The sequence below is a fragment of the Equus asinus genome, chromosome 25 (genome assembly GCF_041296235.1).
Source record: "Equus asinus isolate D_3611 breed Donkey chromosome 25, EquAss-T2T_v2, whole genome shotgun sequence".
NCBI classification, from domain to species: Eukaryota; Metazoa; Chordata; class Mammalia; order Perissodactyla; family Equidae; genus Equus; species Equus asinus.
In genome coordinates, this window is record NC_091814.1 from 44,175,517 (window position 1) to 44,187,048 (window position 11,532).

The window sequence follows — 11,532 nt, forward strand, 5'->3', positions numbered from 1 at the left end:
GCTGAAAAAGCTACTGGATCTTAACCTGCCTTCGACACACACACACAGTTTTATTAGTTATTGTCAAAGTTGGGGGCACTTTTCTTTTTGGTTATTTATTAGCCTGGTATTGTTACAGTTACATGAATTTGTCATAAAAAGTCTTGTAAAATGATGCAATGTATTCATATAATTCCTTTGTTAAACAGCTCTCAAACCATGTGAAATGAGAGGTTCTGAGGAAAATAAGCTGACAGTTAGATACTTAGCCAATTTTCTTTTGCATTTGCATTCATGTTTATCTGCGGTATTATGACCTTCACAAAATTGCCCTTCTACCATACCAGATTCTTAATTAAATGAACACCATCGCTACAACTCTGATAAATAAAGTGAGCATTTCCACATGAATTAGAAATGCCAAGTTGTTAATAGCCTCCCTGAGGTTTTGTCACAAAATTTTCACTGTTTTTGTCATTGTTCAGGCATAATAAATACCACATTCCAATCTGGAAATAACAATGTTCTGCAGACAGTCGATTCCCGAGTGTGGATTGGATATTCCACAAGACAGTTTTCTCCTCCTTCCTATTATAATCCACGACAACAGTTAATTGGTTAGAAAAATATTTCACATTGTTTTATTTTCATGAAAGCCACCAAATTCACATCAGTCAAAAGATGAAGCTGGTCTCAACTTGGTGAAATTAGAAAATGTACAACCTTAAAAAAAATACTGGATAGTAAACTTCTTAAAGACAGAAAAACTGCTGTACGTGTCTTTGTTTCCCTGGTATTCAGCTGGGTAATTTGGGCCTCCAACTGCCTCAGTTTCCTTTCTGTAAAACGGCGATAATACTAGTGTTCCACACTTCATAGGCCTGTTGTGAGGTCTAAATACTTGGAACGCGCTCAACCAAGCGCTTAGCATGAAGCAAACACCGACCAGATGTTACCTGCTGTTGTCAGGCTTAAAAGGACTCAGTAGTTACCGCCTGGTGACGACAAAATGCAGTTGGCTACCTTTCAACAACTCAGAATGCTCCCTGAGTCCTTCCAAGAAGAGATCCTGTTCGGCCTCCTTCAAAGATTGGATGACTCATCCACAATCCACAGGGCCACCCCCATACCAACCGTTATTGTGCTAAAGTCCTTTAACCAGCTGATTTCTTAATTAAACCTAACATTTTCCTCGCACTCTTGTCTGCTCTCTGCGTTTTCTTGGTAAGTCTTTTCAGTAGTATGGAAGAGAGCATCGCTCTAGCCTAACCATGTGCGTTTGCCCACATTTTACATTTTCCAGTGCCAACTGGACAGAGGAAGTTATGCTGTGTTTTAAATCAGTAGAACGGGTACCACAAATAATGCACATTTGTTCGTGAGACAGAGCCCTGGTGTACTCTCCGCTCAGCGTCATCTGTCTTTCTCTCTGAACCACCCCCTTGCTTTCAACTCCCTTGTTTGACGTTATCTCCATCTTGGAACAGAGTCTTTGAATTCATTACAGGGAGCTGCAGTTTCCACCTTGTTTTTCATAACTTACATATGTGGAAAGTCCCCATTGTTTTGTTTTAAGCTTAGTGAGGCATTTCATTATTTTGGTGACTTCTTTCTTGGCTCCAGATAGGTGATAGCAACAGCAAGATGAGAACAGCTGTCAGGGACTGCACTAGCCAGGACATACCCAGGCTGCCTCTGATGTTTGCGAGGCCTGGGAAAAGAGATCCAATGGGAGCCTGCATTCCTCAGGCTGGAGACCTCTCCTCACCTCTCCCACTCCACGCCAGGCACCCTCCGCCCACAGGTGCCCCGATCTCACTGCCTTTTAAGTTCCTAGAGCAACACAAAGCTGGAAAGTCCAGTTCAAATGTAGAATTCTTGGCCTCCCTGGAGCTCCATACTAGAATGTGGTGGCACAGGGAGACGGTCCCTGGTGCCCAGCCTGCCGCCAACCCCTTCTCTTCCCACCAGTCTCCAGTCCCATGAAAGCTCTCACATACAGGCATGTGGACACCCAGCTCTGCTTCCAAGCAGACGCCCTGCAAATAGTTGCCCCTTGGCCATTCAATGGGCTGGCAACCTGGGCCCTGGGTACCTGGAGAATGTTCTAGAAGGGAGGAGGTGGGCTTATTCCTTGAAAGTGCTGTGCCAGGACCTCTTGCCTGGATCTAAAGGCAGTGCTTACTAGGGATTATCATTCTTCTCATAAAGATGCAGTTCCTGACCCCAAACTGGGTATTGGAGAAAGCAGTTCAGTCAAATATAAAAGTAGACTGTTTGGAACACTGTGGTGTATTCGACACATTATAAACACTTTAGATGAGGCTAAAGAAGCGTAGATGCCAGTGTTGCTACAGGAGCCCCCCTGGAGGAGGGGGGACCTGAATCAGGTCCCAGATGAAGTGGGAACATCTGTCCCTTATTTTCTATCAGAGTTTATGATGGCCTTTCTCTTCATGTCATTGCCTGTCATTTCACATATTTTCTTAGACATTTTTTTCTTTTAGTTTTTGTCAGAAAAACCATTCTGGCAAGACCTCAGTTTTCTGCCCATCTCATTTTTGTGTGGCCCTCAAAATGAGGACAAGCTCCTTAAAGACCACCACTCCCACTCCTGGCCTCCACCCTGTGAGCTTCAATGGTTTCTAAAATGTTTGGCTCATGCTCTACCGCAGTCAAGGGCCAAGACGTTTCCAGAAGTTTCAGAGGCAAAATGCTTTGTCTGAACTGGGCTGCTTTGGATCCTGTCTCCATGACACAGATGCTTTCCTCCTGGCCTTCCGAGCTTGGCCCACAGTTGTCCCCTCAGTCACTTGCTCCGCGTTATGACAAGTAACGAATCAGAGCGGAAACACTCTAGTTTTCTCTGTGTCTAAACTGCCATCCTGGGACGCCCTGGTGGTGACTTAGGACATAAATCCCAAGGCCCCGTGTAGCTGGCCTGCAGCTACTTGTCTTCCCCGTGGGCCAGAGCTTGTCCTTTGTAACGTTTATGTTTGCAGCTGTAAAGTTTATTCTTTGGTTTAGGGCACGAAATGATAACTGGCTTACACAACTCCAGAATTAAAGCAGAGAAGGTAGGGGACGCAGGATTCTTGCGTCTTCAATGAAAAAGCTCAAGATGACAGCCCCGGCTTTTCGACTACGGAGGCTGTGATGAAGCAGAAAGAATTTGGATTGTGAATCTGCCCTTCACTGGACTCGCACTTACTGAGCCCTTGCTGTTCGAGGCACCCAGGACACACAGGTGGGCGCCACCACATTCTATAGGGTGGCCCCTCCATAAGCCTCGCTCAGCCTCGCTTTCCTCATCGGTCAATGGTACAAACATGGACACCACTCAGGGAGAATGGGAAAATTACAGAAATGGAAATGGCACACCTGGCTCTCAGGTGTGACAAAATAAACCTTGAAGAGTCTGTGTCCAGGTGTCTGGAGCATCCGGGTGACTCCTGCTCCAGTCCCTCCTTGTGGTCCTGGGGTGGGGGCCCCAGACAGCCCATGGCTGCCTCAGAGCAAGCTGTCTGTCGTAAGCACATAATGCTGAACCGCTGTTTCTGTAGCACAGAAATTTCCAGCAAGTTTAGCACCCTTCAAACGAAGAAGAAAATGTATTATCTTTCCTGAAGTCCCATAGAATATTGGAAAAAATATTACCAAATTTAACTTCAAAATATAATTCTTAGAAAGTGACTGAAGTGTACCCCCCAGCCTTCCAGAGTGTTCTAGGTGCATCTGGAGCTCAGTTATGACCCTCCCCAAGTTCTCTCACCTCACGCGAACCCATCTGCTCTCAGAGTTGAGAGAACATTCATTTTCCTGAACTCTCTTAATCTGACTCTGTAGAATTGGGCAGCTAGCGTCTCAGGAACGCAAGGTCAGAGGAAATTCTGAGCAAGGCCCTGTATTTGCTGGGAAGGTAAAGAGACCATTTTCCATTTCTCACTTCTCGCTCAAAGCATGAAAACAACGGGCCTGTCTGGCCTAGTTACAGCTCTCTGTCTCTGAAGCCTTCCTGGCGCCAGCACTGGGCCTTCTACCTTACTGATGTTCCGGGATGACCCCATCCTGGCGCTGTGTATCCATCCCACCGGGTCGCTGGAGGGCAGACACCAGCACGGAAGGTGTTGTTGATTCACTCCCGCAAATTTCATCCCTTGCATTATGGGGGCGATCATAAAATGCTGCTCCTAAAAATGCAATAATAAAATACCCAGCTGAGGACTCTCAGTACAACTTGTCTGCCAACCTTCTATTTTTATGATGGAAGGTTGAGCTGTGAGGGAAAATGAAGCCCAGAGAAATACACTTACTGTAATTTCTTTCAGTAGAGAAATAAATTTAGGCATTTTCTAATTTTTACTTCAAAAATAAAATCTGCCCCTCTAATTCCATGAGATGTCTCAAGAGTTACGGAGATTGTGATTGACAGCCCTGAGACCTGAAGTTCAGGAGGCGCAGAGAATTGGGGGTGGGAGTGACCAGGTGGTTTCGGCTCATAGCAGAACTTCTCCATTTAAGAAAATGAAGGGGTGGCAGAACGCAAGTTCTACGAGAATGGCTAGAAAACGAAATTTTCATTTATTACAGAATTCATCCAATGCTGCGCAGCTGTTTGAGATTTCATAAAAGTCCAGGCTGACATTAATGAAGAGCCTACCTTCTGAAAGAACGGGGCTCGACATTACAGCGAGGTAGGGAAAACAAACCCAGGCACGGGGAAGCTGACAAGGCTTGGGGCAAGGAACCAAATGCTACAGGAGGAGCCTGAGGCCACAGCCAGCCAGAGAGATGCACAGAAAGGAGGCTGGGACAGCCACTCCATGTTTCTCATCGTGGCAGAATAGTACCTAAAAGCATTAGCTGATATTTCCCCAAGTGTGGCCAACTCATCGTGCCTCAGAATCTCTTGGGGTGTTTGTTAAAAATGCAGAGTCCTGGGCTCCATCCGTATCTTCCCAAATTAGAACCTTTAGGAATAAGAAGGTGGAATCTGCATTTTATACACATCGCCCAGGGCATGTTATTCTGCTGTTGCTCTGCAGCTCTCTCCTACAGGGTCAGACAGCAAACACTTACTAGGTCCCTACTGAGTGTGGAGAAGTGTCCTAGGTATTGTGTGGATGTGCCAAAGAAGCAGAAGACAGTTTTGTGCCCTATGGGGTACACTCCAAAGGTGTCCCTAATCCTCAGAGGCATGTCCCCAGGTCCTCTTCCTGGCTTCCCCTGACAGTGTTCAGTGGGAAGCTCCAGGGCCTCACATCTCACCAGTTTCTCTTCTCACAAGTAGAAAACCAAGTTCAAATCAGGCAAATGGAAGAAGGATAAAACCAGAAGTAGGGACAGAGGGCTGGTTCCCCACAGGAATCTGGGAAATTCCAGAGAAGATACCAAGCAACCGCACTTTGGTGAGAGGAGGGGGCGGGGAGGGGCCCCCATTGCATTCCAGCGGGCCTGGGTCCTACCTGACAAGGTGTCTAGTCTCATTCTTCTCCACTTCTCCGCCCCCCATCTCCCCCATTGGTTCCCTTTACCCGGGAGAGCTCCCTCACCTCCCATTCTCTCCGCAGCATCTGCACAAGAACCCCAAGCTAAGGATGCAGCAAGCTGGTTAACTATCAAACCAACGTGGCTGACCACTGGCCTGGCCTTGACCCCTGATCATCTTTGCCTCCTCACTTCACTCTGCAAAAGATCCCCTCTCCCCGCTCTCCTCGCCATCCTTACTCACTTCCAGTCTGTGGTCAAGCCCGTGGCCTTGGAGCCTGCTCCGTGAGATGCGATTCCCCCAGGAGAAAAGTTTTCGGAAAGTAAAGGGAAGGAACCCGAGCCGGGATCAGGCCGCAGCAGCCCTCCCAGGTCCAGGCTGGGGCGCCCAGGGCCTGGGCTGCAGATGGGGCCCTCGAGGTCAGCCCCGCCGCCTGCAGCACCAGGTTCCCGTAAGTGCGGCGCCTGCGCCACCCAGCGGACACAGCGGGAACTGCACGCCCCTGCGCGCCCAGCTCCGTCCCACCGCTCCCGGCTGAGCGCAGAGACAATTAAGAACGACGCCCGGCGCCGAGCGATGCTCGGTGTAAGGTTGCTATCGTTCCTGTGCCGGGAACGAATCCACTTTTAGCAGAAGAAGAAACCGGAATGGTAGTAATACCAACAGTGCAGACGAAGATGGTGACATCTCCTATTTCAGTGGCGCTTTAAATTTCCCCACGGGTCCATGTTCTGGGCCAGTGAACTGTTTTACAGCCTGGGGCGGAAGCGAGAGGTCTGCGCACTGTTACCAGCTGGTGCCTTGGAGTCCTGGGTTAAACATTGCTTAGAAGCATTCATCTATTCTCTGAGCTGCCCTTGCCCTTCATACTGCAGTCCCTGGACCCGAAGGGAAGCTGCGACCGGGGGGCTCTCCCCTTGCTCTCGGCGCCCTTCTCTTTCGGCCTCCCAGAAGCGACAGGATATTTTCCGCTGGTATCGCCCCCTACCTGTGTGAGCAGAGGAAGCTCAGAAAGGCCAAAGGAGGCCTCGGGGAAGGGGAGGGTGTTGTGGTCTCACCTCCTCGCTCTGAGGCTGCTGCTCCAGGCAGGCGGTAATCCCCCGGCGTGTCCTCGCCGCCACCAGCCCTTCACGCCACGCTCCGGCTGATGTGGGAGCAGGAAGTGGTACCTACTGGCCGAGCAGAACCCCTCCAGCTGACCAGGTCTGCATCCCCACACCCAAGGCTGTCTTAAAACTGTGGATCCCTCCCTGCAGGGGTTTGGGAGCCTCCCCGAGCACCATAGTAGAAAATAAAGTCGTTGTAAAGAAATGTGTGTACTATGCTCCCCACATCGGGTATTCGCAGTGCTTTCTCCACTACTTCATTCAAACGCGCCCACACGTCGCCTCCTCCCAGGAACTTCCCCTCACCACTCTAGGCCAACAGCCCCTCATTCCATCTCCTGGAGTCTGGCACTATTCTAGGCAGAGGGGACAACAAGAGTAAAGGAGGGACCAAGTGATGTTCAGAGCCAGGGGAGGAAGGGGAGGTGGTAGGGGAGAGGTGTCAGAGGTGGCCTGGGCCACAACAGGCAGGGCCTTGTCCCCCATGGTAAGGGGTATGACTTAGGGTCTGAATCTGAGAAGGAGGGGTCAGCTCTGATGTACATTTTAGAAAGATCACTCTGGCTGCCGTTTGGAGAACTGACGTGGCGAGGACGTCCATGACAGCAGCAGGCAGAATGGTTAGGAGGCCCCTGGAAGTGCTGATGCGGCTTGGACTAGGTTGGTAACAACTGAGATGGTGAGAGGAGGTCAGATTTGGGGTATGCGTCTGAGAGGGAATGGACAGCAGTTGCTGATGGATTTGGATGTGCTGTGTAAGGGGAAGAGAGAAATAAAGGCTCCTGCTTAGGATTTTGTTCTGACCAACTGGAAGAACGTCAATTACTAATAGTCGTTGTTAGCCAAATGCTCTTCTAATCCCGTGACACATTTTAAAGCCATTTAAATTTCACAGCACTCCTGTGAACTAGGTGTTATTATTGTCCCCATTTTATGGAAGAGGAAACGGAGGCACAGAGTGTTTAATCCATTTGCATAAAGTCACACAGCTACCAAGTGGAAAAGCTAGTATTTGAACTCAGTGCTTAACCACTACACAGCTCTCCCTCCTTATAAAAAAGAAGAACGCCATTAACCATAAAAGGGAAGGCGGAGGGTGGGTGTGAATCAAGAGTTCTGGACTGGGTGTGTTCAGATGAGATGCCTGTTAAACAACCTAGTCAAGTGTTTGATGCTGGCCCTGGGTGGCAGGAAGGAGCATTTGGGGCTGGCTGGAGGGAGGAGAGGCCAGAAGGCTGGAAGGTGGGATGAAATGCCTGCCTTGAATGGATGGGGACGGAAACTGATTTGGGGAACCCACGAAAGCCCTGACCTTACTCCAGAAAAATCACTGGTGCACACATGCAACATCCCCCACACAATTTCATGGGGTTCACGGGCCCTCAGGAGCCATCCCTGGACCATTCTGGAGTTACCATCACACCTCCCCTCACGCACCGGCAACAACCAGATGTCATCACATCCCGTAGGGTCCCACCAGCCTCCTGATAAGGTCTCCATCGGTCATACCACGCTCTCTGTCTGCATGAGGAAGGAACTGCACCGTCAGAAAAGTGAACTCTCTGGAAGGTGAGAACCGAGTCAATTTCGAATGTCTGTGTGGAGCAGAGCCCCTCACCCATTCCGGAAAGGTGTTGCATTTAGAAATGTTTGCCTTGGATGTGGCCCCACGTGGAACAGGAGAATGTACCCACACACAGTCCTTTACTCATCTGTGGGTGATGTTATTAATGTGGATATTCTCTAAGTTTAATGACAAGACTAGCTCAATCACTGTTTCCATCAACAAAGTTGCCTCTCCCGTATCTGATAGGCACTTGTTGCTGCTGCTTTGTCTGTTGGTTTTGGCTGCTCAGCCTGCAGCGCCCTTCCTCTTTGGGGGAATCTCCCTGGGTGAGTCTCAGCAGGAGGCGGGAGCCATTAGGCCCCCTGGGAGTGGAAGCTGCCAGGTGCTTCCACTTCTCCCCACCCCTGCAGAGTTCGCAGGTTTTCTGTCCTGGTCCAGCCAACTGGGGGCTCTGACCTGTGAGGGAAAAGGTGCGGGGACAGAAGAGAACTGACCTCTGGCTGTGGTAGCTAGGCCCGGAGACCACCTGTGAAGGCAGCGCACCGCGTGCAATGCAGCAATCCCAGCAGTGGCTGCTAACCATAGTGCGGCCTCAGCTGGGGCTCCTGCCGCCAGCTGCCTTGGAGCCTGCCCGTTTCCCCAGCGTGGATCTCCAGCCTCCCCACTGATAATGTCTGTGTGTGTGTGTGTGTGTGTGTCCCCACGCACTCAGTAAGTTCCTTCCCTGCTTAAGCCAGCCTGTCAGTTTCCGCACCTGCCGCCCTCCGTGGGTGTGGCACTGAGCTGACCCTGCTATCTTGCTTGGGTCCACAGTAACAGTGTTTGGGATCCTTCTTCTCCCAGGCCCTGAAGTTAGGATTCCTAGCCTGACACGGCCTCACTGCGCAACTTGTGCCAGATCCCACCGTTGCCCCTGAACGTTGCTAGGTGCCCTCTGTAAAGAGGAGGGCTTCTCTGCCGGCAAAGCCCCTATGAGCCCGAGGGGCTGTGCAGCAGCCAGACCCAGTTGCACAGGTTTTAACAATAACCGCCACGTCCTTTGGTTTTCCTGGCTGTAAACAAGCTTTGACAAGTCCTTCCCATCTCATCGTTCCTGAGATTTTTTCCGACTTCACAAGACCACTGAGGCTGGAGTCCACCTCCAGGGAGAATACAAGCCTCTGAGTCAGAGACCGGCTGTGAGGCTCCCAGCAACTCTCGGGTGCGGCCTGGGCTATACTTGGGTGATGGCTGCGCCAGGATAGAGACAGTAGATGCCTGCGGGGTCTGCAGCTTCCTCAACATACCATCCTTTTCGAGAAGGAAGGAAAACCAGTAGCTGCTTACTCATGACTGTGTTCTCTTGCGGACAAGTATGCAGCTGTGGTGTCCGGGGGGAGCGTCTGAGTGCTGGGCTCCCGTCTCCTGCTAACCGCTCCACCCACGGCTGGGCAGGGCTTCAGCTGGTGCACGCTCATCATGGCCCTTAGGGTGGTTGAAATACCGAGCCACTCCCACCGGTTGGTAAACAACTGCTGCCCTGAGCCGCCATCCCCAACCCAATTGCCACCTGCCCATCATTACTCCGGTCCTTTCCCAGCATCCCCCAGACTCCTCACAATCCAGCAACCAGAGGGTCACATCTGGCACAGCCAGCACTCCCAGGTTCTGGCAGGTCAGAGCCAGAGACTAAATATTTTGGGTATCACCCCTGCCCACAGGGGTCCTCAGAGCCCATTCGCTCCTGACTTTTCTCCCATCACCACACACATGGCTGCCCAGTCCCACCACTTCTCACCACCAAACTAACACGCAGCCTGTCCTCCTTAGATGGTCCAAGGACCACCTCCTGCAGGAGCTCGTCGTGATTTCACAGACCACGGATCTTGTCCTCACACCCACATCACTCTGCCTTCCTCTAGTCTCACATGGACCCTGCTTCACCAAAGATGTCTCTTCGAGAATCTTAAACTGATTGTTGCCCGGTTGGTTGACTGGTTACAGATCCCCGCCTTATTGTTACCTGGCAGCAGGTAAGCGATGCCAGAACGTCTAGGGCCAGGGCCAGAGAGGGGAAGGTCCCATGAAGGCTGGTTCACAGCAGGTAGGGCTGCCTCAGAAGGGAAGTTCTTGAGCGAGGCCAGGCCAGAAAGACCCTAAAGCTAGGGAGTCATGAGCAATGCTGAGCTGGTCAGTGGTCAAATCTGGGAAACTCGGGTGGGGCCGAGGCAAAGGGAAGGTCAAAGGGTGGGGTCCCACCCTGAGCAGAAGGAGGGCATGGCAGAAGTTCAGCTTAGTCACAAACCCTGTGTGTGGCAGAGACCTTCCCTCTGGGCCAAGATGGGCCTCAAAGTGACAGGCTCCTAATGGCCGGGCAAGGAGACCACACAGCCCCCATGCAGGCTAAGGGATGTCCATCCCACCCCCACTCAGCAAGGAGGCTGCAGTGAGGGGGCCTTGCTTATGGAAACATGAATCACGTTTTTCCATGATGTGTCATGTTTGCTTAGAAACTGACCTCCCCTCTCCCCCAACCCCATTGCCAGGGATCAGGGGCTCCTGACATGTTTGCTTGAAATCTCTCTGTTCCCTGTCAATTAGACAGTTTAACTTTCTACTGTGGTGCCGATGAAAGTCACTATTCAGCGCTAGACCCAGATCCTGCAGGGCGGGATTTCGTTGCCGTGGAGATGGAATCTGGGCTCCGCGATGCCCACTTGTTCAGCTGGGTGTTCCTGGGCTGACTCACAGCCCAGCACACAGCAGGAGGCACTCTTCCTGCACCCCCACAGCCTCTCCCTCCCCAGATTTCTCCAGACTACGGCTTCTGCTGACCAGCTGTTTAGCCTCGGTACTTGATACGTGCTGCTAAAACCTGCAGCCACGGGAGCCAACAGCTGAGCCCACAGGAGCCAACCTCTGGCCCACTCGGATCTCAGCCACACCCCAGAGCCGCAGAGAGAAGTGACTCAGGTTGGACACTGTGGCTCCAAGTGACCTCAAGTGACTCACCGCATACAGAATGAAGCTGACACCCTGAGTTTCACCTATCAACTTAATTTGTCAGTACCTGGCAGCGGCTATACCAGCCACTTCCCAGCACCAGCTATATTTATATGTGGGAAGACCTGCTAACATCCCAAGCTTGCCTGCCCTGACACGAAGAGCCTCAACTCCAGCTGCACATCTGCACACATGGGGACCATTGGCAACCCCTGGGGACCCAGGCCTCCTGCCACGATCTCAATGGAATTGGTCTAGAGTGGGCCTGGGCCCGTGTTTCCAGAGCTGCCCAGGGGATTCGAATGTGCAGCCAGGGGTGAAACCCACGGCTCTACCATCTGATTCTGTTAGGGAGAAGGATGCTAAAGAGACACACAATTTCCATCCCAATTCAGTCAGGAACACACCTG

The 11,532-nt window shown here is 51.2% G+C and overlaps 1 long non-coding RNA gene across 1 annotated transcript; it reads right to left on the bottom strand.

Moving 5' to 3' along the window:
* Positions 1-89: 89 nt before the first annotated feature.
* Positions 90-5,883, bottom strand: LOC139042007 (uncharacterized). The gene is made up of 3 exons (XR_011498178.1): positions 5,711-5,883; positions 4,020-4,169; positions 90-3,570 (listed from the first exon to the last, which is right to left on the bottom strand). It is a non-coding gene; the product is annotated as an uncharacterized lncRNA (long non-coding RNA).
* Positions 5,884-11,532: the final 5,649 nt, after the last annotated feature.